The sequence below is a fragment of the Oreochromis niloticus genome, linkage group LG3, assembly GCF_001858045.2.
Source record: "Oreochromis niloticus isolate F11D_XX linkage group LG3, O_niloticus_UMD_NMBU, whole genome shotgun sequence".
In the NCBI taxonomy this organism is placed as follows: domain Eukaryota; kingdom Metazoa; phylum Chordata; class Actinopteri; order Cichliformes; family Cichlidae; genus Oreochromis; species Oreochromis niloticus.
The window spans coordinates 42063961-42087808 of NC_031967.2; the positions used below are offsets into that span (position 1 = coordinate 42063961).

Below are 23848 nucleotides of genomic sequence, written 5' to 3' on the forward strand. Positions count from 1 at the left end.
TTTGGCAAATGTTATTTGAACGTCTCCTCTCAGTACCTATCAGGTGCTATTAGATTAATGCTGGCGTTAAACCTCATCAGTGTTTGTCCATCTGAGGTGATTGTCTCCCTCTTACCTTCACAATACTGGCCAATGGCAGCAAAGAGTGGCGCAGCAACGCCCCCAGTCCAGTCTGACATCTCTTTTCTCCAGAAGCAGCTGAAAGGTGCTTCCACAAACAGTGACACTCTCCCAGCATACTGTGTAGGGCCCAGACTTGAGTTGGTCCGTAATGTCTCGTATGCACTGTGATTCTACCACGGGGTCTTGTTGTAGTTGGCATGGCCAGAAAACCATGAAGGGGAGGCGTCCCATTCAGAGCCTCCAGAGTTAAAGGTCCATATGGCACAATGAAGCTACAGTCCCCAGACGACAAGGGGAATTAGCTCAAATGGAAGGCGCTCGCTTAGCATGCGAGAGGTAGCGGGATCGATACCCGCATTCTCCAGGGACCCTTTGCACATCCAAGAGGAGCCCTCGATCCTTCTCTGTAGCCAATGCATTGGGTTTGTCTCATTATGTTTCTGACTTTACCAACTTTTCAAGGCTTTGTGTCATCACTCCAGAGAAGCATTCAAAGGAAAAGGCAGGAAAAGAAAAGTAGTGCTGTCGTGTAATAAGAATGCTAGGGGTGCTAGACCAATGGCAAAGGAAAGCCTTATAGTGAGTTGAATGTGAGCCTTGACATTAAGCATGGAGAAAGGGATTTGTACCAATTGGCAAGGCAGAGAGATTGAGCTGGAAAGGATGGGCAGCAGGGTGGAAATGGTAATGTGCTAACAAGGGAAGGAGTATTTTGGAGGGAAGACGTGGGTGGAAACCACATTAAGGAGTGATTTGTGACACCAGGATAGCAGCAAGTGTGAAAGGCAGCTTTACAGGACGGTAGTGAGAACTGCTCTGATGTATTGTTTTATGACTGTGGCACGGAGGAAAAGACAGGAGGCCGAGATGGAGTTGGCAGAGTTGAAGATGGTAAGCTTTTTATGTTGGGAGTGTCCAGGATGGAAAAAGATTAGGATTGACTATGTCAGAGGGACAGCTGGGGTTGAGCGGTTTGGAGACAACGTTAGAGCGGTAAGGCTGCGGTGGTTTGGAAATGTGCAGAGGAGGAATATAAGATATACTGGAAAAAGGGTGTTAAATATGGAGCTGCTAGGCAGGAGGAAAAGAAAAAGACGGAAGAGAAAGTTCATGGATCTAGCGGAGGAGGACATGAAGAGGGTTACTGTGACAGAGGAGAATGCTAGGGGCAGGGTTAGATGGAGGCAGATGATCCACTCTGGCAACCCCCAAGAGAACAGGCTCAAAGAAGAAGCCCACATCACTCAAGGCTTCTACCAAGTGTTACGCAGCCCTCGTCAGGGATCTGGGGTAGATTTCCCTGCGTCGATACACTAGCAATCAGCTCGCATTTTGTCCATCTAGACCGGTGTTCAGAGAATAGATTCCCAATTCTACTGGCAAACAGAGGTAAAGCAGATGAGGTGGCCGAGAGGTTAAGGCGATGGACTGCTATCCATTGTGCTCTGCACGCGTGGTTCGAATCCCATCCTCGTCGGAGCTCTTTCTACTTATTTAATGCGTCTTGTGAGATTGTCTGCCAATGTAGGTAGGTAGGGTATGATGCAATGCCTCTGCTCGTCTTTGGCTCAGTACTCCTATAGTTCACCATGTGGTCTTGTTGCACAGGTCACTTTAAAGAGAATGTTCTGCTAATACAATAGCAGAAAGGTACTCTGTTTCCAGAATAGTCAGTGCTCCAAACGAACGTAGTGGCTTCCTTTGGCAATGTTTATTTGCACGTCTCCTCTCAGTACTATCAGGTGCTATTAGATTAATGCTGGCGTTAAACCTCATCAGTGTTTGTCCATCTGAGGTGATTGTCTCCCTCTTACTTCACATACTGGCCAATGGCAGCAAAGAGTGGCGCAGCAACGCCCCAGTCCAGTCTGACATCTCTTTTTCCAGAAGCAGCTGAAAGGTGCTTCCACAAACAGTGACACTCTCCAGCATACTGTGTAGGGCCCAGACTTGAGTTGGTCCGTAATGTTCGTATGCACTGTGATTCTACCACGGGGTCTTGTTGTAGTTGGCATGGCCAGAAAACCATGAAGGGGGAGCGTCCCATTCAGAGCCTCCAGAGTTAAAGGTCCATATGGCACAATGAAGCTACAGTCCCCAGACGACAAAGGGGAATTAGCTCAAATGGAAGAGCGCTCGCTTAGCATGCGAGAGGTAGCGGGATCGATACCCGCATTCTCCAGGGACCCTTTGCACATCCAAGAGGAGCCTCGATCCTTCTCTGTAGCCATGCATTGGGTTTGTCTCATTATGTTTCTGACTTTACCAACTTTTCAAGGCTTTGTGTCATCACTCCAGAGAGAGCATTCAAGGAAAAGGCAGGAAAGAAAAAGTAGTGCTGTCGTGTAAATAAGAATGCTAGGGGTGCTAGACCAATGGCAAGGAAAGCCTTATAGTGAGTTGAATGTGAGCCTTGACATAGCATGGAGAAGGATTTGTACCAATTGGCAAGGCAGAGAGATTGAGCTGGAAAGGATGGGCAGCAGGGTGGAAATGGTAATGTGCTAAAAGGGAAGGAGTATTTTGGAGGGAAGACGTGGGTGGAACCACATTAAGGAGTGATTTGTGACACCAGGATAGCAGCAAGTGTGAAGGCAAGCTTTACAGGACGGTAGTGAGAACTGCTCTGATGTATTGTTTTATGACTGTGGCACGGAGGAAAGACAGGAGGCCGAGATGGAGTTGGCAGAGTTGAAGATGGTAAGCTTTATGTTGGGAGTGTCCAGGATGGAAAAGATTAGGATTGACTATGTCAGAGGGACAGCTGGGGTTGAGCGGTTTGGAGACAACGTTAGAGCGGTAAGGCTGCGGTGGTTTGGAAATGTGCAGAGGAGGAATATAAGATATACTGGAAAAAGGGTGTTAAATATGGAGCTGCTAGGCAGGAGGAAAAGAAAAAGACGGAAGAGAAAGTTCATGGATCTAGCGGAGGAGGACATGAAGAGGGTTACTGTGACAGAGGAGAATGGTAGGGGCAGGGTTAGATGGAGGCAGATGATCCACTCTGGCAACCCCAAGAAGAACAGGCTCAAAGAAGAAGCCCACATCACTCAAGGCTTCTACCAAAGTGTTACGCAGCCCCTCGTCAGGGATCTGGGGTAGATTTCCCTGCGTCGATACACTAGCAATCAGCTCGCATTTTGTCATCTAGACCGCGTGTTCAGAGATAGATTCCCATTCTACTGGCAAACAGCAGGTAAGCAGATGAGGTGGCGAGAGGTTAAGGCGATGGACTGCTAATCCATTGTGCTCTGCACGCGTGGGTTCGAATCCATCCTCGTCGAGAGCTCTTTCTACTTATCTTAATGCGTCTTGTGAGATTGTCTGCCAATGTAGGTAGTGGGTATGATGCAATGCCTCTGCTCGTCTTTGGCTCAGTACTCCCTATAGTTCACCATGTGGTCTTGTTGCACAGGTCACTTTAAAGAGAATGTTCTGCTAATACAATAGCAGAAGGTACTCTGTTTCCAGAATAGTCAGTGCTCCAAACGAACGTACGTGGCTTCCTTTGGCAAATGTTTATTTGACGTCTCCTCTCAGTACTATCAGGTGCTATTAGATTAATGCTGCGTTAACCTCATCAGTGTTTGTCCATCTGAGGTGATTGTCTCCCTCTTACCTTCACAATACTGGCCAATGGCAGCAAAGAGTGGCGCAGCAACGCCCCCAGTCCAGTCTGACATCTCTTTTCTCCAGAAGCAGCTGAAAGGTGCTTCACAAACAGTGACACTCTCCCAGCATACTGTGTAGGGCCAGACTTGAGTTGGTCCGTAATGTCTCGTATGCACTGTGATTCTACACGGGGTCTTGTTGTAGTTGGCATGGCCAGAAAACCATGAAGGGAGGCGTCCCATTCAGAGCTCCAGAGTTAAAGGTCCATATGGCACAATGAAGCTACAGTCCCCAGACGACAAAGGGGAATTAGCTCAAATGGAAGAGCGCTCGCTTGCATGCGAGAGGTAGCGGATCGATACCCGCATTCTCCAGGGACCCTTTGCACATCCAAGAGGAGCCCTCGATCCTTCTCTGTAGCCAATGCATTGGGTTTGTCTCATTATGTTTCTGACTTACCAACTTTTCAAGGCTTTGTGTCATCACTCCAGAGAAGCATTCAAGGAAAGGCAGGAAAAGAAAAGTAGTGCTGTCGTGTAAATAAGAATGCTAGGGTGCTAGACCAATGGCAAGGAAAAGCCTTATAGTGAGTGAATGTGAGCCTTGACACTAAGCATGGAGAAGGGATTTGTACCAATTGGCAGGCAGAGAGATTGAGCTGGAAAGGATGGGCAGCAGGGTGGAAATGGTATGTGCTAACAAGGGAAGGAGTATTTTGGAGGGAGACGTGGGTGGAACCACATTAAGGAGTGATTTGTGACACCAGGATGCAGCAAGTGTGAAGGCAAGCTTTACAGGACGGTAGTGAGAACTGCTCTGATGTATTGTTTTATGACTGTGGCACGGAGGAAAGACAGGAGGCCGAGATGGAGTTGGCAGAGTTGAAGATGGTAAGCTTTTTATGTTGGGAGTGTCCAGGATGGAAAAGATTAGGATTGACTATGTCAGAGGACAGTGGGGTTGAGCGTTTGGAGACAACGTTAGAGCGGTAAGGCTGCGGTGGTTTGGAAATGTGCAGAGGAGGAATATAAGATATACTGGAAAAGGGTGTTAATATGGAGCTGCTAGGCAGGAGGAAAAGAAAAGACGGAAGAGAAGTTCATGGATCTAGCGGAGGAGGACATGAAGAGGGTTACTGTGACAGAGGAGAATGCTAGGGCAGGGTTAGATGGAGGCAGATGATCCACTCTGGCAACCCCCAGAAGAACAGGCTCAAAGAAGAAGCCCACATCACTCAAGGCTTCTACCAAAGTGTTACGCAGCCCCTCGTCAGGGATCTGGGGTAGATTTCCCTGCGTCGATCACTAGCAATCAGCTCGCTTTTGTCCATCTAGACCGCGTGTTCAGAGAATAGATTCCAATTCTACTGGCAACAGCAGCGTAAAGCAGATGAGGTGGCCGAGAGGTTAAGGCGATGGACTGCTAATCCATTGTGCTCTGCACGCGTGGGTTCGAATCCCATCCTCGTCGAGAGCTCTTTCTACTTATCTTAATGCGTCTTGTGAGATTGTCTGCCATGTAGGTAGGTAGGTATGATGCAATGCTCTGCTCGTCTTTGGCTCAGTACTCCCTATAGTTCACCATGTGGTCTTGTTGCACAGGTCACTTTAAAGAGAATGTTCTGCTAATACAATAGCAGAAAGGTACTCTGTTTCCAGAATAGTCAGTGCTCCAACGAACGTACGTGGCTTCCTTTGGCAATGTTTATTTGCACGTCTCCTCTCAGTACCTATCAGGTACTATTAGATTATGCTGGCGTTAAACCTCATCAGTGTTTGTCCATCTGAGGTGATTGTCTCCCTCTTACCTTCACATACTGGCAATGGCAGCAAGAGTGGCGCAGCAACGCCCCCAGTCCAGTCTGACATCTCTTTTCTCCAGAAGCAGCTGAAAGGTGCTTCCACAAACAGTGACACTCTCCCAGCATACTGTGTAGGGCCCAGACTTGAGTTGGTCCGTAATGTCTCGTATGCACTGTGATTCTACCACGGGGTCTGTTGTAGTGGCATGGCCAGAAAACCATGAAGGGGAGGCGTCCCATTCAGAGCCTCCAGAGTTAAAGGTCCATATGGCACAATGAGCTACAGTCCCCAGACGACAAAGGGGAATTAGCTCAAATGGAAGAGCGCTCGCTTTGCATGCGAGAGGTAGCGGGATCGATACCCGCATTCTCAGGGACCTTTGCACATCCAAGAGGAGCCCTCGATCCTTCTCTGTAGCCAATGCATTGGGTTTGTCTCATTATGTTTCTGACTTTACCAACTTTTCAAGGCTTTGTGTCATCACTCCAGAGAAGCATTCAAAGGAAAAGGCAGGAAAGAAAAGTAGTGCTGTCGTGTAAATAAGAATGCTAGGGGTGCTAGGACCAATGGCAAAGGAAAAGCTTATAGTGAGTTGAATGTGAGCCTTGACATAAGCATGGAGAAAGGATTTGTACATTGGCAAGGCAGAGGATTGAGCTGGAAAGGATGGGCAGCAGGGTGGAATGTAATGTGCTAACAAGGGAAGGAGTATTTTGGAGGGAAGACGTGGGTGGAAACCACATTAAGGAGTGATTTGTGACACCAGGATAGCAGCAAGTGTGAAAGGCAAGCTTTACAGGACGGTAGTGAGAACTGCTTCTGATGTATTGTTTTATGACTGTGGACGGAGGAAAAGACAGGAGGCCGAGATGGAGTTGGCAGAGTTGAAGATGGTAAGCTTTTTATGTTGGAGTGTCCAGGATGGAAAAAGATTAGGATTGACTATGTCAGAGGACAGCTGGGTTGAGCGGTTTGGAGACAACGTTAGAGCGGTAAGGCTGCGGTGGTTTGGAAATGTGCAGAGGAGGAATATAAGATATACTGGAAAAAGGGTGTTAAATATGGAGCTGCTAGGCAGGAGGAAAGAAAAGACGGAAGAGAAAGTTCATGGATCTAGCGGAGGAGGACATGAGAGGGTTACTGTGACAGAGGGAATGTAGGGGCAGGGTTAGATGGAGGCAGATGATCCACTCTGGCAACCCCCAAGAAGAACAGGCTCAAAGAAGAAGCCCACTCACTCAAGGCTTCTACCAAAGTGTTACGCAGCCCTCGTCAGGGATCTGGGGTAGATTTCCCTGCGTCGATACACTAGCAATCAGCTCGCATTTGTCCATCTAGACCGCGTGTTCAGAGAATAGATTCCAATTCTACTGGCAAACAGCAGCGTAAAGCAGATGAGGTGGCCGAGAGGTTAAGGCGATGGACTGCTAATCCATTGTGCTCTGCACGCGTGGGTTCGAATCCCATCCTCGTCGAGAGCTCTTTCACTTATCTTAATGCGTCTTGTGAGATTGGTCTGCCAATGTAGGTAGGTATGATGCAATGCCTCTGCTCGTCTTTGGCTCAGTACTCCCTATAGTTCACCATGTGGTCTTGTTGCACAGGTCACTTTAAAGAGAATGTTCTGCTAATACAATAGCAGAAAGGTACTCTGTTTCCAGAATAGTCAGTGCTCCAAACGAACGTATGTGGCTTCCTTGGCAATGTTATTTGCACGTTCCTCTCAGTACCTATCAGGTACTATTAGATTAATGCTGGCGTTAAACCTCATCAGTGTTTGTCCATCTGAGGTGATTGTCTCCCCTCTTACCTTCACAATACTGGCCAATGGCAGCAAAGAGTGGCGCAGCAACGCCCCCAGTCCAGTCTGACATCTCTTTTCTCCAGAAGCAGCTGAAAGGTGCTTCCACAAACAGTGACACTCTCCCAGCATACTGTGTAGGGCCAGACTTGAGTTGGTCCGTAATGTCTCGTATGCACTGTGATTCTACCACGGGGTCTTGTTGTAGTTGGCATGGCCAGAAAACCATGAAGGGGGAGGCGTCCCATTCAGAGCTCCAGAGTTAAAGGTCCATATGGCACAATGAAGCTACAGTCCCCAGACGAAAAGGGGGAATTAGCTCAATGGAAGAGCGCTCGCTTTGCATGCGAGAGGTAGCGGGATCGATACCCGCATTCTCCAGGGACCCTTTGCACATCCAAGAGAGCTCGATCCTTCTCTGTAGCCAATGCATTGGGTTTGTCTCATTATGTTTCTGACTTTACCAACTTTTCAAGGCTTTGTGTCATCACTCCAGAGAAGCATTCAAAGGAAAAGGCAGGAAAAGAAAAAGTAGTGCTGTCGTGTAAATAAGAATGCTAGGGGTGCTAGACCAATGGCAAAGGAAAAGCCTTATAGTGAGTTGAATGTGAGCCTTGACACTAAGCATGGAGAAAGGGATTTGTACCAATTGGCAAGGCAGAGAGATTGAGCTGGAAAGGATGGGCAGCAGGGTGGAAATGCTATGTGCTAACAAGGGAAGGAGTATTTTGGAGGGAAGACGTGGGTGGAACCACATTAAGGAGTGATTTGTGACACCAGGATAGCAGCAAGTGTGAAGGCAAGCTTTACAGGACGGTAGTGAGAACTGCTCTGATGTATTGTTTTATGACTGTGGCACGGAGGAAAAGACAGGAGGCCGAGATGGAGTTGGCAGAGTTGAAGATGGTAAGCTTTTTATGTTGGGAGTGTCCAGGATGGAAAAAGATAGGATTGACTATGTCAGAGGGACAGCTGGGGTTGAGCGGTTTGGAGACAACGTTTAGAGCGGTAAAGGCTGCGGTGGTTTGGAAATGTGCAGAGGAGGAATATAAGATATACTGGAAAAAGGGTTGTTAAATATGGAGCTGCTAGGCAGGAGGAAAAGAAAAAGACGGAAGAGAAAGTTCATGGATCTAGCGGAGGAGGACATAAGAGGGTTATGTGACAGAGGAGAATGCTAGGGGCAGGGTTAGATGGAGGCAGATGATCCCTCTGGCAACCCCCAAGAAGAACAGGCTCAAAGAGAAGCCCACATCATCAAGGCTTCTACCAAAGTGTTACGCAGCCCCTCGTCAGGGATCTGGGTAGATTTCCCTGCGTCGATACACTAGCAATCAGCTCGCATTTTGTCCATCTAGACCGCGTGTTCAGAGAATAGATTCCCAATTCTACTGGCAACAGAGCGTAAAGCAGATGAGGTGGCGAGAGGTTAAGGCGATGCACTGCTATCCATTGTGCTCTGCACGCGTGGGTTCGAATCCCATCCTCGTCGAGAGCTCTTTCTACTTATCTTAATGCGTCTTGTGAGATTGTCTGCCAATGTAGGTAGGTAGGGTATGATGCAATGCCTCTGCTCGTCTTGGCTCAGTACTCCCTATAGTTCACCATGTGGTTTGTTGCACAGGTCACTTTAAAAGAATGTTCTGCTAATACAATAGCAGAAAGGTACTCTGTTTCCAGAATAGTCAGTCTCCAAAGAACGTACGTGGCTTCCTTTGCAATGTTTATTTGCACGTCTCCTCTCAGTACCTATCAGGTAGCTATTAGATTATGCTGGCGTTAAACCTCATCAGTGTTTGTCCATCTGAGGTGATTGTCTCCCTCTTACCTTCACAATACTGGCCAATGGCAGCAAAGAGTGGCGCAGCAACGCCCCAGTCCAGTCTGACATCTCTTTTCTCCAGAAGCAGCTGAAAGGTGCTTCCACAAACAGTGACACTCTCCCAGCATCTGTGTAGGGCCAGACTTGAGTTGGTCCGTAATGTCTCGTATGCACTGTGATTCTACACGGGGTCTTGTTGTAGTTGGCATGGCCAGAAAACCATGAAGGGGAGGCGTCCCATTAGAGCCTCCAGAGTTAAAGTCCATATGGCACAATGAAGCTACAGTCCCAGACGACAAAGGGAATTAGCTCAAATGGAAGACGCTCGCTTGATGCGAGAGTTAGCGGATCGATACCCGCATTCTCCAGGGACCTTTGCACATCCAGAGGAGCCCTCGATCCTTTCTGTAGCCAATGCATTGGGTTTGTCTCATTATGTTTCTGACTTTACCAACTTTTCAAGGCTTTGTTCATCACTCCAGAGAAGCATTCAAAGGAAAAGGCAGGAAAGAAAAAGTAGTGCTGTCGTGTAAATAAGAATGCTAGGGTGCTAGACCAATGGCAAGGAAAAGCCTTATAGTGAGTTGAATGTGAGCCTTGACATAAGCATGGAGAAAGGGATTTGTACCAATTGGCAAGGCAGAGAGATTGAGCTGGAAGGATGGGCAGCAGGTGGAAATGCTAATGTGCTTAACAAGGAAGGAGTATTTTGGAGGGAAGACGTGGGTGGAAACCACATTAAGGAGTGATTTGTGACACCAGGATAGCAGCAAGTGTGAAAGGCAAGCTTACAGGACGTAGTGAGAACTGCTCTGATGTATTGTTTTATGACTGTGGCACGGAGGAAAAGACGGAGGCCGAGATGGAGTTGGCAGAGTTGAAGATGGTAAGCTTTTATGTTGGGAGTGTCCAGGATGGAAAAAGATTAGGATGACTATGTCAGAGGGACAGCTGGGTTGAGCGGTTGGAGACAACGTTAGAGCGGTAAGGCTGCGGTGGTTTGGAATGTGCAGAGGAGGAATATAAGATATACTGGAAAAAGGGTGTTAAATATGGAGCTGCTAGGCAGGAGGAAAAGAAAAAGACGAAGAGAAAGTTCATGGATCTAGCGGAGGAGGACATGAAGAGGGTTACTGTGACAGAGGAGAATGCTAGGGGCAGGGTTAGATGGAGGCAGATGATCCACTCTGGCAACCCCAAGAAGAACAGGCTCAAGAAGAAGCCCACATCACTCAAGGCTTCTACAAAGTGTTACGCAAGCCCCTCGTCAGGGATCTGGGGTAGATTTCCCTGCGTCGATACACTAGCAATCAGCTCGCATTTTGTCATCTAGACCCGTGTTCAGGAATAGATTCCCAATTTACTGGCAAACAGCACGTAAAGCAGATGAGTGGCCGAGAGGTTAAGGCGATGGACTGCTAATCATTGTGCTCTGCACGCGTGGGTTCGAATCCATCCTCGTCGAGAGCTCTTTCTACTTATTTAATGCGTCTTGTGAGATTGTCTGCCAATGTAGGTAGGTAGGGTATATGCAATGCCTCTGCTCGTCTTTGGCTCAGTACTCCCTATAGTTCACCATGTGGTCTTGTTGCACAGGTCACTTTAAAAAATGTTCTGCTAATACAATAGCAGAAAGGTACTCTGTTTCCAGAATAGTCAGTTCTCCAAACGAACGTACGTGGCTTCTTTGGCAAATGTTTATTTGAACGTCTCCTCTCAGTACCTATCAGGTCTATTAGATTAATGCTGGCGTTAAACCTCATCAGTGTTTGTCCATCTGAGGTGATTGTCTCCCTCTTACCTTTCACAATACTGGCCAATGGCAGCAAAGAGTGGCGCAGCAACGCCCCCAGTCCCAGTCTGACATCTCTTTTCTCCAGAAGCAGCTGAAAGGTGCTTCCACAAACAGTGACACTCTCCCAGCATACTGTGTAGGGCCCAGACTTGAGTTGGTCCGTAATGTCTCGTATGCACTGTGATTCTACACGGGGTCTTGTTGTAGTTGGCATGGCCAGAAAACCATGAAGGGGAGCGTCCCATTCAGAGCCTCCAGAGTTAAAGGTCCATATGGCACAATGAAGCTACAGTCCCCAGACGACAAAGGGGAATTAGCTCAAATGGAAGAGCGCTCGCTTAGCATGCGAGAGGTAGCGGATCGATACCCGCATTCTCCAGGACCCTTTGCACATCCAAGAGGAGCCCTCGATCCTTCTCTGTAGCCAATGCATTGGGTTTGTCTCATTATGTTTCTGACTTTACCAACTTTTCAAGGCTTTGTGTCATCACTCCAGAAGCATTCAAAGGAAAAGGCAGGAAAAGAAAAAGTAGTGCTGTCGTGTAAATAAGAATGCTAGGGTGCTAGACCAATGGCAAAGGAAAGCCTTATAGTGAGTTGAATGTGAGCCTTGACACTAAGCATGGAGAAAGGGATTTGTACCAATTGGCAAGGCAGAGAGATTGAGCTGGAAAGGATGGCAGCAGGGTGGAAATGTAATGTGCTAACAAGGGAAGGAGTATTTTGGAGGGAAGACGTGGGTGGAAACCACATTAAGGAGTGATTTGTGACACCAGGATAGCAGCAAGTGTGAAAGGCAGCTTTACAGGACGGTAGTGAGAACTGCTCTGATGTATTGTTTTATGACTGTGGCACGGAGGAAAGACAGGAGGCCGAGATGGAGTTGCAGAGTGAAGATGGTAAGCTTTTTATGTTGGGAGTGTCCAGGATGGAAAAAGATTAGGATTGACTATGTCAGAGGACAGCTGGGGTTGAGCGGTTGGAGACAACGTTAGAGCGGTAAGGCTGCGGTGGTTTGGAAATGTGCAGAGGAGGAATATAAGATATACTGGAAAAAGGGTGTTAAATATGGAGCTGCTAGGCAGGAGGAAAAGAAAAAGACGGAAGAGAAAGTTCATGGATCTAGCGGAGGAGGACATGAAGAGGTTACTGTGACAGAGGAGAATGCTAGGGGCAGGGTTAGATGGAGGCAGATGATCCACTCTGGCAACCCCCAAGAAGAACAGGCTCAAAGAAGAAGCCCACATCACTCAAGGCTTCTACCAAAGTGTTACGCAGCCCCTCGTCAGGGATCTGGGGTAGATTTCCCTGCGTCGATACACTAGCAATCAGCTCGCATTTTGTCCATCTAGACCGCGTGTTCAGAGAATAGATTCCCAATTCTACTGGCAAACAGCAGAGTAAAGGAGATGAGGTGGCCGAGAGGTTAAGGCGATGGACTGCTAATCCATTGTGCTCTGCACGCGTGGGTTCGAATCCCATCCTCGTCGAGAGCTTTCTACTTATCTTAATGCGTCTTGTGAGATTGTCTGCCAATGTAGGTAGGTAGGGTATGATGCAATGCTCTGCTCGTCTTTGGCTCAGTACTCCTATAGTTCACCATGTGGTCTTGTTGCACAGGTCACTTTAAAGAGAATGTTCTGCTAATACAATAGCAGAAAGGTACTCTGTTTCCAGAATAGTCAGTTCTCCAAACGAACGTACGTGGCTTCCTTTGGCAAATGTTTATTTGACGTCTCCTCTCAGTACCTATCAGGTGCTATTAGATTAATGCTGGCGTTAAACCTCATCAGTGTTTGTCCATCTGAGGTGATTGTCTCCCCTCTTACCTTCACATACTGGCCAATGGCAGCAAAGAGTGGCGCAGCAACGCCCCAGTCCAGTCTGACATCTCTTTTCTCCAGAAGCAGCTGAAAGGTGCTTCCACAAACAGTGACACTCTCCCAGCATACTGTGTAGGGCCCAGACTTGAGTTGGTCCGTAATGTCTCGTATGCACTGTGATTCTACCACGGGGTCTTGTTGTAGTTTGGCATGGCCAGAAAACCATGAAGGGGAGGCGTCCCATTCAGAGCCTCCAGAGTTAAAGGTCCATATGGCACAATGAAGCTACAGTCCCCAGACGACAAAGGGGAATTAGCTCAAATGGAAGAGCGCTCGCTTAGCATGCGAGAGTAGCGGGATCGATACCCGCATTCTCCAGGGACCTTTGCACATCCAAGAGGAGCCCTCGATCCTTCTCTGTAGCCAATGCATTGGGTTTGTCTCATTATGTTTCTGACTTTACCAACTTTTCAAGGCTTTGTGTCATCACTCCAGAGAAGCATTCAAAGGAAAAGGCAGGAAAGAAAAAGTAGTGCTGTCGTGTAATAAGAATGCTAGGGGTGCTAGACCAATGGCAAAGGAAAGCCTTATAGTGAGTTGAATGTGAGCCTTGACATAGCATGGAGAAAGGGATTTGTACCAATTGGCAAGGCAGAGAGATTGAGCTGGAAAGGATGGGCAGCAGGGTGGAAATGCTAATGTGCTAACAAGGGAAGGAGTATTTTGGAGGGAAGACGTGGGTGGAAACCACATTAAGGATGATTTGTGACACCAGGATAGCAGCAAGTGTGAAAGGCAAGCTTTACAGGACGGTAGTGAGAACTGCTCTGATGTATTGTTTTATGACTGTGGCACGGAGGAAAAGACAGGAGGCCGAGATGGAGTTGGCAGAGTTGAAGATGGTAAGCTTTTTATGTTGGGAGTGTCCAGGATGGAAAAAGATTAGGATTGACTATGTCAGAGGGACAGCTGGGGTTGAGCGGTTTGGAGACAACGTTAGAGCGGTAGGCTCGGTGGTTTGGAAATGTGCAGAGGAGGAATATAAGATATACTGGAAAAAGGGTGTTAAATATGGAGCTGCTAGGCAGGAGGAAAAGAAAAGACGGAAGAGAAAGTTCATGGATCTAGCGGAGGAGGACATGAAGAGGGTTACTGTGACAGAGGAGAATGCTAGGGGCAGGGTTAGATGGAGGCAGATGATCCACTCTGGCAACCCCCAAGAAGAACAGGCTCAAAGAAGAAGCCCACATCACTCAAGGCTTCTACCAAAGTGTTACGCAGCCCTCGTCAGGGATCTGGGGTAGATTTCCCTGCGTCGATACACTAGCAATCAGCTCGCATTTTGTCCATCTAGACCACGTGTTCAGAGAATAGATTCCCAATTCTACTGGCAAACAGCGGAGTAAAGGAGATGAGGTGGCCGAGAGGTTAAGGCGATGGACTGCTAATCCATTGTGCTCTGCACGCGTGGGTTCGAATCCCATCCTCGTCGAGAGCTCTTTCTACTTATCTTAATGCGTCTTGTGAGATTGTCTGCCAATGTAGGTAGGTAGGGTATGATGCAATGCCTCTGCTCGTCTTTGGCTCAGTACTCCCTATAGTTCACCATGTGGTCTTGTTGCACAGGTCCTTTAAGAGAATGTTCTGCTAATACAATAGCAGAAAGGTACTCTGTTTCCAGAATAGTCAGTTCTCCAAACGAACGTACGTGGCTTCCTTTGGCAAATGTTTATTTGCACGTCTCCTCTCAGTACCTATCAGGTGCTATTAGATTAATGCTGGCGTTAAACCTCATCAGTGTTTGTCCATCTGAGGTGATTGTCTCCCCTCTTACCTTCACATACTGGCCAATGGCAGCAAAGAGTGGCGCAGCAACGCCCCCAGTCCAGTCTGACATCTCTTTTCTCCAGAAGCAGCTGAAAGGTGCTTCCACAAACAGTGACACTCTCCCAGCATACTGTGTAGGGCCCAGACTTGAGTTGGTCCGTAATGTCTCGTATGCACTGTGATTCTACCACGGGGTCTTGTTGTAGTTGGCATGGCCAGAAAACCATGAAGGGAGGCGTCCCATTCAGAGCCTCCAGAGTTAAAGGTCCATATGGCACAATGAAGCTACAGTCCCCAGACGACAAAGGGGAATTAGCTCAAATGGAAGAGCGCTCGCTTAGCATGCGAGAGGTAGCGGGATCGATACCCGCATTCTCCAGGGACCTTTGCACATCCAAGAGGAGCCCTCGATCCTTCTCTGTAGCCAATGCATTGGGTTTGTCTCATTATGTTTCTGACTTTACCAACTTTTCAAGGCTTTGTGTCATCACTCCAGAGAAGCATTCAAAGGAAAAGGCAGGAAAAGAAAAAGTAGTGCTGTCGTGTAAATAAGAATGCTAGGGGTGCTAGACCAATGGCAAAGGAAAAGCCTTATAGTGAGTTGAATGTGAGCCTTGACACTAAGCATGGAGAAAGGGATTTGTACCAATTGGCAAGGCAGAGAGATTGAGCTGGAAAGGATGGGCAGCAGGGTGGAAATGGTAATGTGCTAACAAGGGAAGGAGTATTTTGGAGGGAAGACGTGGGTGGAACCACATTAAGGAGTGATTTGTGACACCAGGATAGCAGCAAGTGTGAAAGGCAAGCTTTACAGGACGGTAGTGAGAACTGCTCTGATGTATTGTTTTATGACTGTGGCACGGAGGAAAAGACAGGAGGCCGAGATGGAGTTGGCAGAGTTGAAGATGGTAAGCTTTTTATGTTGGGAGTGTCCAGGATGGAAAAGATTAGGATTGACTATGTCAGAGGGACAGCTGGGGTTGAGCGGTTTGGAGACAACGTTAGAGCGGTAAGGCTGCGGTGGTTTGGAAATGTGCAGAGGAGGAATATAAGATATACTGGAAAAAGGGTGTTAAAATATGGAGCTGCTAGGCAGGAGGAAAGAAAAAGACGGAAGAGAAAGTTCATGGATCTAGCGGAGGAGGACATGAAGAGGGTTACTGTGACAGAGGAGAATGCTAGGGGCAGGGTTAGATGGAGGCAGATGATCCACTCTGGCAACCCCAAGAAGAACAGGCTCAAAGAAGAAGCCCACATCACTCAAGGCTTCTACCAAAGTGTTACGCAGCCCCTCGTCAGGGATCTGGGGTAGATTTCCCTGCGTCGATACACTAGCAATCAGCTCGCATTTTGTCCATCTAGACCGCGTGTTCAGAGAATAGATTCCCAATTCTACTGGCAAACAGCAGCGTAAAGCAGATGAGGTGGCCGAGAGGTTAAGGCGATGGACTGCTAATCCATTGTGCTCTGCACGCGTGGGTTCGAATCCCATCCTCGTCGAGAGCTCTTTCTACTTATCTTAATGCGTCTTGTGAGATTGTCTGCCAATGTAGGTAGGTAGGGTATGATGCAATGCCTCTGCTCGTCTTTGGCTCAGTACTCCCTATAGTTCACCATGTGGTCTTGTTGCACAGGTCACTTTAAAGAGAATGTTCTGCTAATACAATAGCAGAAAGGTACTCTGTTTCCAGAATAGTCAGTGCTCCAAACGAACGTACGTGGCTTCCTTTGGCAAATGTTTATTTGACGTCTCCTCTCAGTACCTATCAGGTGCTATTAGATTAATGCTGGCGTTAAACCTCATCAGTGTTTGTCCATCTGAGGTGATTGTCTCCCCTCTTACCTTCACAATACTGGCCAATGGCAGCAAAGAGTGGCGCAGCAACGCCCCCAGTCCAGTCTGACATCTCTTTTCTCCAGAAGCAGCTGAAAGGTGCTTCCACAAACAGTGACACTCTCCCAGCATACTGTGTAGGGCCCAGACTTGAGTTGGTCCGTAATGTCTCGTATGCACTGTGATTCTACCACGGGGTCTTGTTGTAGTTGGCATGGCCAGAAAACCATGAAGGGAGGCGTCCCATTCAGAGCCTCCAGAGTTAAAGGTCCATATGGCACAATGAAGCTACAGTCCCCAGACGACAAAGGGGAATTAGCTCAAATGGAAGAGCGCTCGCTTAGCATGCGAGAGGTAGCGGGATCGATACCCGCATTCTCCAGGGACCCTTTGCACATCCAAGAGGAGCCCTCGATCCTTCTCTGTAGCCAATGCATTGGGTTTGTCTCATTATGTTTCTGACTTTACCAACTTTTCAAGGCTTTGTGTCATCACTCCAGAGAAGCATTCAAAGGAAAAGGCAGGAAAAGAAAAGTAGTGCTGTCGTGTAAATAAGAATGCTAGGGGTGCTAGACCAATGGCAAAGGAAAAGCCTTATAGTGAGTTGAATGTGAGCCTTGACACTAAGCATGGAGAAAGGGATGATTTGTACCAATTGGCAAGGCAGAGAGATTGAGCTGGAAAGGATGGGCAGCAGGGTGGAAATGGTAATGTGCTAACAAGGGAAGGAGTATTTTGGAGGGAAGACGTGGGTGGAAACCACATTAAGGAGTGATTTGTGACACCAGGATAGCAGCAAGTGTGAAAGGCAAGCTTTACAGGACGGTAGTGAGAACTGCTCTGATGTATTGTTTTATGACTGTGGCACGGAGGAAAAGACAGGAGGCCGAGATGGAGTTGGCAGAGTTGAAGATGGTAAGCTTTTTATGTTGGGAGTGTCCAGGATGGAAAAAGATTAGGATTGACTATGTCAGAGGGACAGCTGGGTTGAGCGGTTTGGAGACAACGTTAGAGCGGTAAGGCTGCGGTGGTTTGGAAATGTGCAGAGGAGGAATATAAGATATACTGGAAAAAGGGTGTTAAATATGGAGCTGCTAGGCAGGAGGAAAAGAAAAAGACGGAAGAGAAAGTTCATGGATCTAGCGGAGGAGGACATGAAGAGGGTTACTGTGACAGAGGAGAATGCTAGGGCAGGGTTAGATGGAGGCAGATGATCCACTCTGGCAACCCCCAAGAAGAACAGGCTCAAAGAAGAAGCCCACATCACTAAGGCTTCTACCAAAGTGTTACGCAGCCCCTCGTCAGGGATCTGGGGTAGATTTCCCTGCGTCGATACACTAGCAATCAGCTCGCATTTTGTCCATCTAGACCGCGTGTTCAGAGAATAGATTCCCAATTCTACTGGCAAACAGCGGAGTAAAGGAGATGAGGTGGCCGAGAGGTTAAGGCGATGGACTGCTAATCCATTGTGCTCTGCACGCGTGGGTTCGAATCCCATCCTCGTCGAGAGCTCTTTCTACTTATTTAATGCGTCTTGTGAGATTGTCTGCCAATGTTGGTAGGTATGATGCAATGCCTCTGCTCGTCTTTGGCTCAGTACTCCCTATAGTTCACCATGTGGTCTTGTTGCACAGGTCACTTTAAAGAGAATGTTCTGCTAATACAATAGCAGAAAGGTACTCTGTTTCCAGAATAGTCAGTTCTCCAAACGAACGTAGTGGCTTCCTTTGGCAAATGTTTATTTGCACGTCTCCTCTCAGTACCTATCAGGTGCTATTAGATTAATGCTGGCGTTAAACCTCATCAGTGTTTGTCCATCTGAGGTGATTGTCTCCCCTCTTACCTTCACAATACTGGCCAATGGCAGCAAAGAGTGGCGCAGCAACGCCCCCAGTCCAGTCTGACATCTCTTTTCTCCAGAAGCAGCTGAAAGGTGCTTCCACAAACAGTGACACTCTCCCAGCATACTGTGTAGGGCCCAGACTTGAGTTGGTCCGTAATGTCTCGTATGCACTGTGATTCTACCACGGGGTCTTGTTGTAGTTGGCATGGCCAGAAAACCATGAAGGGGAGGCGTCCCATTCAGAGCCTCCAGAGTTAAAGGTCCATATGGCACAATGAAGCTACAGTCCCCAGACGACAAAGGGGAATTAGCTCAAATGGAAGAGCGCTCGCTTAGCATGCGAGAGGTAGCGGGATCGATACCCGCATTCTCCAGGGACCCTTTGCACATCCAAGAGGAGCCCTCGATCCTTCTCTGTAGCCAATGCATTGGGTTTGTCTCATTATGTTTCTGACTTTACCAACTTTTCAAGGCTTTGTGTCATCACTCCAGAGAAGCATTCAAAGGAAAAGGCAGGAAAAGAAAAAGTAGTGCTGTCGTGTAATAAGAATGCTAGGGGTGCTAGACCAATGGCAAAGGAAAAGCCTTATAGTGAGTTGAATGTGAGCCTTGACACTAAGCATGGAGAAAGGGATTTGTACCAATTGGCAAGGCAGAGAGATTGAGCTGGAAAGGATGGGCAGCAGGGTGGAAATGGTAATGTGCTAACAAGGGAAGGAGTATTTTGGAGGGAAGACGTGGGTGGAAACCACATTAAGGAGTGATTTGTGACACCAGGATAGCAGCAAGTGTGAAAGGCAAGCTTTACAGGACGGTAGTGAGAACTGCTCTGATGTATTGTTTTATGACTGTGGCACGGAGGAAAAGACAGGAGGCCGAGATGGAGTTGGCAGAGTTGAAGATGGTAAGCTTTTTATGTTGGGAGTGTCCAGGATGGAAAAAGATTAGGATTGACTATGTCAGAGGGACAGCTGGGTTGAGCGGTTTGGAGACAACGTTAGAGCGGTAAGGCTGCGGTGGTTTGGAAATGTGCAGAGGAGGAATATAAGATATACTGGAAAAAGGGTGTTAAATATGGAGCTGCTAGGCAGGAGGAAAGAAAAAGACGGAAGAGAAAGTTCATGGATCTAGCGGAGGAGGACATGAAGAGGGTTACTGTGACAGAGGAGAATGCTAGGGGCAGGGTTAGATGGAGGCAGATGATCCACTCTGGCAACCCCCAAGAAGAACAGGCTCAAAGAAGAAGCCCACATCACTCAAGGCTTCTACCAAAGTGTTACGCAGCCCTCGTCAGGGATCTGGGGTAGATTTCCCTGCGTCGATACACTAGCATCAGCTCGCATTTTGTCCATCTAGACCGCGTGTTCAGAGAATAGATTCCCAATTCTACTGGCAAACAGCAGCGTAAAGCAGATGAGGTGGCCGAGAGGTTAAGGCGATGGACTGCTAATCCATTGTGCTCTGCACGCGTGGGTTCGAATCCCATCCTCGTCGAGAGCTCTTTCTACTTATCTTAATGCGTCTTGTGAGATTGTCTGCCAATGTAGGTAGGTAGGGTATGATGCAATGCCTCTGCTCGTCTTTGGCTCAGTACTCCCTATAGTTCACCATGTGGTCTTGTTGCACAGGTCACTTTAAAGAGAATGTTCTGCTAATACAATAGCAGAAAGGTACTCTGTTTCCAGAATAGTCAGTGCTCCAACGAACGTATGTGGCTTCCTTTGGCAAATGTTTATTTGCACGTCTCCTCTCAGTACCTATCAGGTACTATTAGATTAATGCTGGCGTTAAACCTCATCAGTGTTTGTCCATCTGAGGTGATTGTCTCCCCTCTTACCTTCACAATACTGGCCAATGGCAGCAAAGAGTGGCGCAGCAACGCCCCAGTCCAGTCTGACATCTCTTTTCTCCAGAAGCAGCTGAAAGGTGCTTCCACAAACAGTGACACTCTCCCAGCATACTGTGTAGGGCCCAGACTTGAGTTGGTCCGTAATGTCTCGTATGCACTGTGATTCTACCACGGGGTCTTGTTGTAGTTGGCATGGCCAGAAAACCATGAAGGGGAGGCGTCCCATTCAGAGCCTCCAGAGTTAAAGGTCCATATGGCACAATGAAGCTACAGTCCCCAGACGACAAAGGGGAATTAGCTCAAATGGAAGAGCGCTCGCTTAGCATGCGAGAGGTAGCGGGATCGATACCCGCATTCTCCAGGGACCCTTTGCACATCCAAGAGGAGCCCTCGATCCTTCTCTGTAGCCAATGCATTGGGTTTGTCTCATTATGTTTCTGACTTTACCAACTTTTCAAGGCTTTGTGTCATCACTCCAGAGAAGCATTCAAAGGAAAAGGCAGGAAAAGAAAAAGTAGTGCTGTCGTGTAAATAAGAATGCTAGGGGTGCTAGACCAATGGCAAAGGAAAAGCCTTATAGTGAGTTGAATGTGAGCCTTGACACTAAGCACCCTTTGGAGAAAGGATTTGTACCAATTGGCAAGGCAGAGAGATTGAGCTGGAAAGGATGGGCAGCAGGGTGGAAATGCTAATGTGCTAACAAGGGAAGGAGTATTTTGGAGGGAAGACGTGGGTGGAAACCACATTAAGGAGTGATTTGTGACACCAGGATAGCAGCAAGTGTGAAAGGCAAGCTTTACAGGACGGTAGTGAGAACTGCTCTGATGTATTGTTTTATGACTGTGGCACGGAGGAAAAGACAGGAGGCCGAGATGGAGTTGGCAGAGTTGAAGATGGTAAGCTTTTTATGTTGGGAGTGTCCAGGATGGAAAAGATTAGGATTGACTATGTCAGAGGGACAGCTGGGGTTGAGCGGTTTGGAGACAACGTTAGAGCGGTAAGGCTGCGGTGGTTTGGAAATGTGCAGAGGAGGAATATAAGATATACTGGAAAAAGGGTGTTAAATATGGAGCTGCTAGGCAGGAGGAAAAGAAAAGACGGAAGAGAAAGTTCATGGATCTAGCGGAGGAGGACATGAAGAGGGTTACTGTGACAGAGGAGAATGCTAGGGCAGGGTTAGATGGAGGCAGATGATCCACTCTGGCAACCCCCAAGAAGAACAGGCTCAAAGAAGAAGCCCACATCACTAAGGCTTCTACCAAAGTGTTACGCAGCCCCTCGTCAGGGATCTGGGGTAGATTTCCCTGCGTCGATACACTAGCAATCAGCTCGCATTTTGTCCATCTAGACCGCGTGTTCAGAGAATAGATTCCCAATTCTACTGGCAAACAGCGGAGTAAAGGAGATGAGGTGGCCGAGAGGTTAAGGCGATGGACTGCTAATCCGTTGTGCTCTGCACGCGTGGGTTCGAATCCCATCCTCGTCGAGAGCTCTTTCTACTTATTTTAATGCGTCTTGTGAGATTGTCTGCCAATGTTGGTAGGTATGATGCAATGCCTCTGCTCGTCTTTGGCTCAGTACTCCCTATAGTTCACCATGTGGTCTTGTTGCACAGGTCACTTTAAAGAGAATGTTCTGCTAATACAATAGCAGAAAGGTACTCTGTTTCCAGAATAGTCAGTTCTCCAAACGAACGTATGTGGCTTCCTTTGGCAAATGTTTATTTGCACGTCTCCTCTCAGTACCTATCAGGTGCTATTAGATTAATGCTGGCGTTAAACCTCATCAGTGTTTGTCCATCTGAGGTGATTGTCTCCCCTCTTACCTTCACAATACTGGCAATGGCAGCAAGAGTGGCGCAGCAACGCCCCCAGTCCAGTCTGACATCTCTTTTCTCCAGAAGCAGCTGAAAGGTGCTTCCACAAACAGTGACACTCTCCCAGCATACTGTGTAGGGCCCAGACTTGAGTTGGTCCGTAATGTCTCGTATGCACTGTGATTCTACCACGGGGTCTTGTTGTAGTTGGCATGGCCAGAAAACCATGAAGGGGAGGCGTCCCATTCAGAGCCTCCAGAGTTAAAGGTCCATATGGCACAATGAAGCTACAGTCCCCAGACGACAAAGGGGAATTAGCTCAAATGGAAGAGCGCTCGCTTAGCATGCGAGAGGTAGCGGGATCGATACCCGCATTCTCCAGGGACCCTTTGCACATCCAAGAGGAGCCCTCGATCCTTCTCTGTAGCCAATGCATTGGGTTTGTCTCATTATGTTTCTGACTTTACCAACTTTTCAAGGCTTTGTGTCATCACTCCAGAGAAGCATTCAAAGGAAAAGCAGGAAAAGAAAAAGTAGTGCTGTCGTGTAAATAAGAATGCTAGGGGTGCTAGACCAATGGCAAAGGAAAAGCCTTATAGTGAGTTGAATGTGAGCCTTGACACTAGCATGGAGAAAGGGATTTGTACCAATTGGCAAGGCAGAGAGATTGAGCTGGAAAGGATGGGCAGCAGGGTGGAAATGGTAATGTGCTAACAAGGGAAGGAGTATTTTGGAGGGAAGACGTGGGTGGAAACCACATTAAGGAGTGATTTGTGACACCAGGATAGCAGCAAGTGTGAAAGGCAAGCTTTACAGGACGGTAGTGAGAACTGCTCTGATGTATTGTTTTATGACTGTGGCACGGAGGAAAAGACAGGAGGCCGAGATGGAGTTGGCAGAGTTGAAGATGGTAAGCTTTTATGTTGGAGTGTCCAGGATGGAAAAAGATTAGGATTGACTATGTCAGAGGGACAGCTGGGTTGAGCGGTTTGGAGACAACGTTAGAGCGGTAAGGCTGCGGTGGTTTGGAAATGTGCAGAGGAGGAATATAAGATATACTGGAAAAGGGTGTTAAATATGGAGCTGCTAGGCAGGAGGAAAAGAAAAGACGGAAGAGAAAGTTCATGGATCTAGCGGAGGAGGACATGAAGAGGGTTACTGTGACAGAGGAGAATGCTAGGGGCAGGGTTAGATGGAGGCAGATGATCCACTCTGGCAACCCCCAAGAAGAACAGGCTCAAGAAGAAGCCCACATCACTCAAGGCTTCTACCAAAGTGTTACGCAGCCCCTCGTCAGGGATCTGGGGTAGATTTCCCTGCGTCGATACACTAGCAATCAGCTCGCATTTTGTCCATCTAGACCGCGTGTTCAGAGAATAGATTCCCAATTCTACTGGCAAACAGCAGCGTAAAGCAGATGAGGTGGCCGAGAGGTTAAGGCGATGGACTGCTAATCCATTGTGCTCTGCACGCGTGGGTTCGAATCCCATCCTCGTCGAGAGCTCTTTCTACTTATCTTAATGCGTCTTGTGAGATTGTCTGCCAATGTAGGTAGGTAGGGTATGATGCAATGCCTCTGCTCGTCTTTGGCTCAGTACTCCCTATAGTTCACCATGTGGTCTTGTTGCACAGGTCACTTTAAAGAGAATGTTCTGCTAATACAATAGCAGAAAGGTACTCTGTTTCCAGAATAGTCAGTTCTCCAAACGAACGTACGTGGCTTCCTTTGGCAAATGTTTATTTGAACGTCTCCTCTCAGTACCTATCAGGTGCTATTAGATTAATGCTGGCGTTAAACCTCATCAGTGTTTGTCCATCTGAGGTGATTGTCTCCCCTCTTACCTTCACAATACTGGCCAATGGCAGCAAAGAGTGGCGCAGCAACGCCCCCAGTCCAGTCT

The 23848-nt window shown here is 47.8% G+C and overlaps 18 non-coding genes across 18 annotated transcripts; all 18 read left to right on the top strand.

Moving 5' to 3' along the window:
* The first annotated feature begins 2232 nt into the window (after window positions 1-2232).
* trnaa-agc (transfer RNA alanine (anticodon AGC)) lies at window positions 2233-2305 on the top strand. Its single transcript has one exon. It is a non-coding gene; the product is annotated as a tRNA-Ala (tRNA).
* Window positions 2306-5123: 2818 nt separating this feature from the next.
* Window positions 5124-5205, top strand: trnas-gcu (transfer RNA serine (anticodon GCU)). Its single transcript has one exon. It is a non-coding gene; the product is annotated as a tRNA-Ser (tRNA).
* A 632-nt stretch (window positions 5206-5837) lies between these two features.
* trnaa-ugc (transfer RNA alanine (anticodon UGC)) lies at window positions 5838-5910 on the top strand. The gene has a single exon. It is a non-coding gene; the product is annotated as a tRNA-Ala (tRNA).
* A 1020-nt stretch (window positions 5911-6930) lies between these two features.
* Window positions 6931-7012, top strand: trnas-gcu (transfer RNA serine (anticodon GCU)). The gene has a single exon. It is a non-coding gene; the product is annotated as a tRNA-Ser (tRNA).
* A 635-nt stretch (window positions 7013-7647) lies between these two features.
* trnaa-ugc (transfer RNA alanine (anticodon UGC)) lies at window positions 7648-7719 on the top strand. The gene has a single exon. It is a non-coding gene; the product is annotated as a tRNA-Ala (tRNA).
* Window positions 7720-12363: 4644 nt separating this feature from the next.
* On the top strand, window positions 12364-12445 carry trnas-gcu (transfer RNA serine (anticodon GCU)). The gene has a single exon. It is a non-coding gene; the product is annotated as a tRNA-Ser (tRNA).
* A 639-nt stretch (window positions 12446-13084) lies between these two features.
* Window positions 13085-13156, top strand: trnaa-agc (transfer RNA alanine (anticodon AGC)). Its single transcript has one exon. It is a non-coding gene; the product is annotated as a tRNA-Ala (tRNA).
* A 1032-nt stretch (window positions 13157-14188) lies between these two features.
* On the top strand, window positions 14189-14270 carry trnas-gcu (transfer RNA serine (anticodon GCU)). Its single transcript has one exon. It is a non-coding gene; the product is annotated as a tRNA-Ser (tRNA).
* Window positions 14271-14911: 641 nt separating this feature from the next.
* trnaa-agc (transfer RNA alanine (anticodon AGC)) lies at window positions 14912-14984 on the top strand. The gene has a single exon. It is a non-coding gene; the product is annotated as a tRNA-Ala (tRNA).
* Window positions 14985-16023: 1039 nt separating this feature from the next.
* trnas-gcu (transfer RNA serine (anticodon GCU)) lies at window positions 16024-16105 on the top strand. The gene has a single exon. It is a non-coding gene; the product is annotated as a tRNA-Ser (tRNA).
* A 643-nt stretch (window positions 16106-16748) lies between these two features.
* On the top strand, window positions 16749-16821 carry trnaa-agc (transfer RNA alanine (anticodon AGC)). The gene has a single exon. It is a non-coding gene; the product is annotated as a tRNA-Ala (tRNA).
* Window positions 16822-17863: 1042 nt separating this feature from the next.
* trnas-gcu (transfer RNA serine (anticodon GCU)) lies at window positions 17864-17945 on the top strand. The gene has a single exon. It is a non-coding gene; the product is annotated as a tRNA-Ser (tRNA).
* Window positions 17946-18583: 638 nt separating this feature from the next.
* trnaa-agc (transfer RNA alanine (anticodon AGC)) lies at window positions 18584-18656 on the top strand. Its single transcript has one exon. It is a non-coding gene; the product is annotated as a tRNA-Ala (tRNA).
* A 1038-nt stretch (window positions 18657-19694) lies between these two features.
* Window positions 19695-19776, top strand: trnas-gcu (transfer RNA serine (anticodon GCU)). Its single transcript has one exon. It is a non-coding gene; the product is annotated as a tRNA-Ser (tRNA).
* Window positions 19777-20419: 643 nt separating this feature from the next.
* Window positions 20420-20492, top strand: trnaa-agc (transfer RNA alanine (anticodon AGC)). Its single transcript has one exon. It is a non-coding gene; the product is annotated as a tRNA-Ala (tRNA).
* Window positions 20493-21535: 1043 nt separating this feature from the next.
* On the top strand, window positions 21536-21617 carry trnas-gcu (transfer RNA serine (anticodon GCU)). The gene has a single exon. It is a non-coding gene; the product is annotated as a tRNA-Ser (tRNA).
* Window positions 21618-22255: 638 nt separating this feature from the next.
* On the top strand, window positions 22256-22328 carry trnaa-agc (transfer RNA alanine (anticodon AGC)). The gene has a single exon. It is a non-coding gene; the product is annotated as a tRNA-Ala (tRNA).
* Window positions 22329-23363: 1035 nt separating this feature from the next.
* On the top strand, window positions 23364-23445 carry trnas-gcu (transfer RNA serine (anticodon GCU)). The gene has a single exon. It is a non-coding gene; the product is annotated as a tRNA-Ser (tRNA).
* Window positions 23446-23848: the final 403 nt, after the last annotated feature.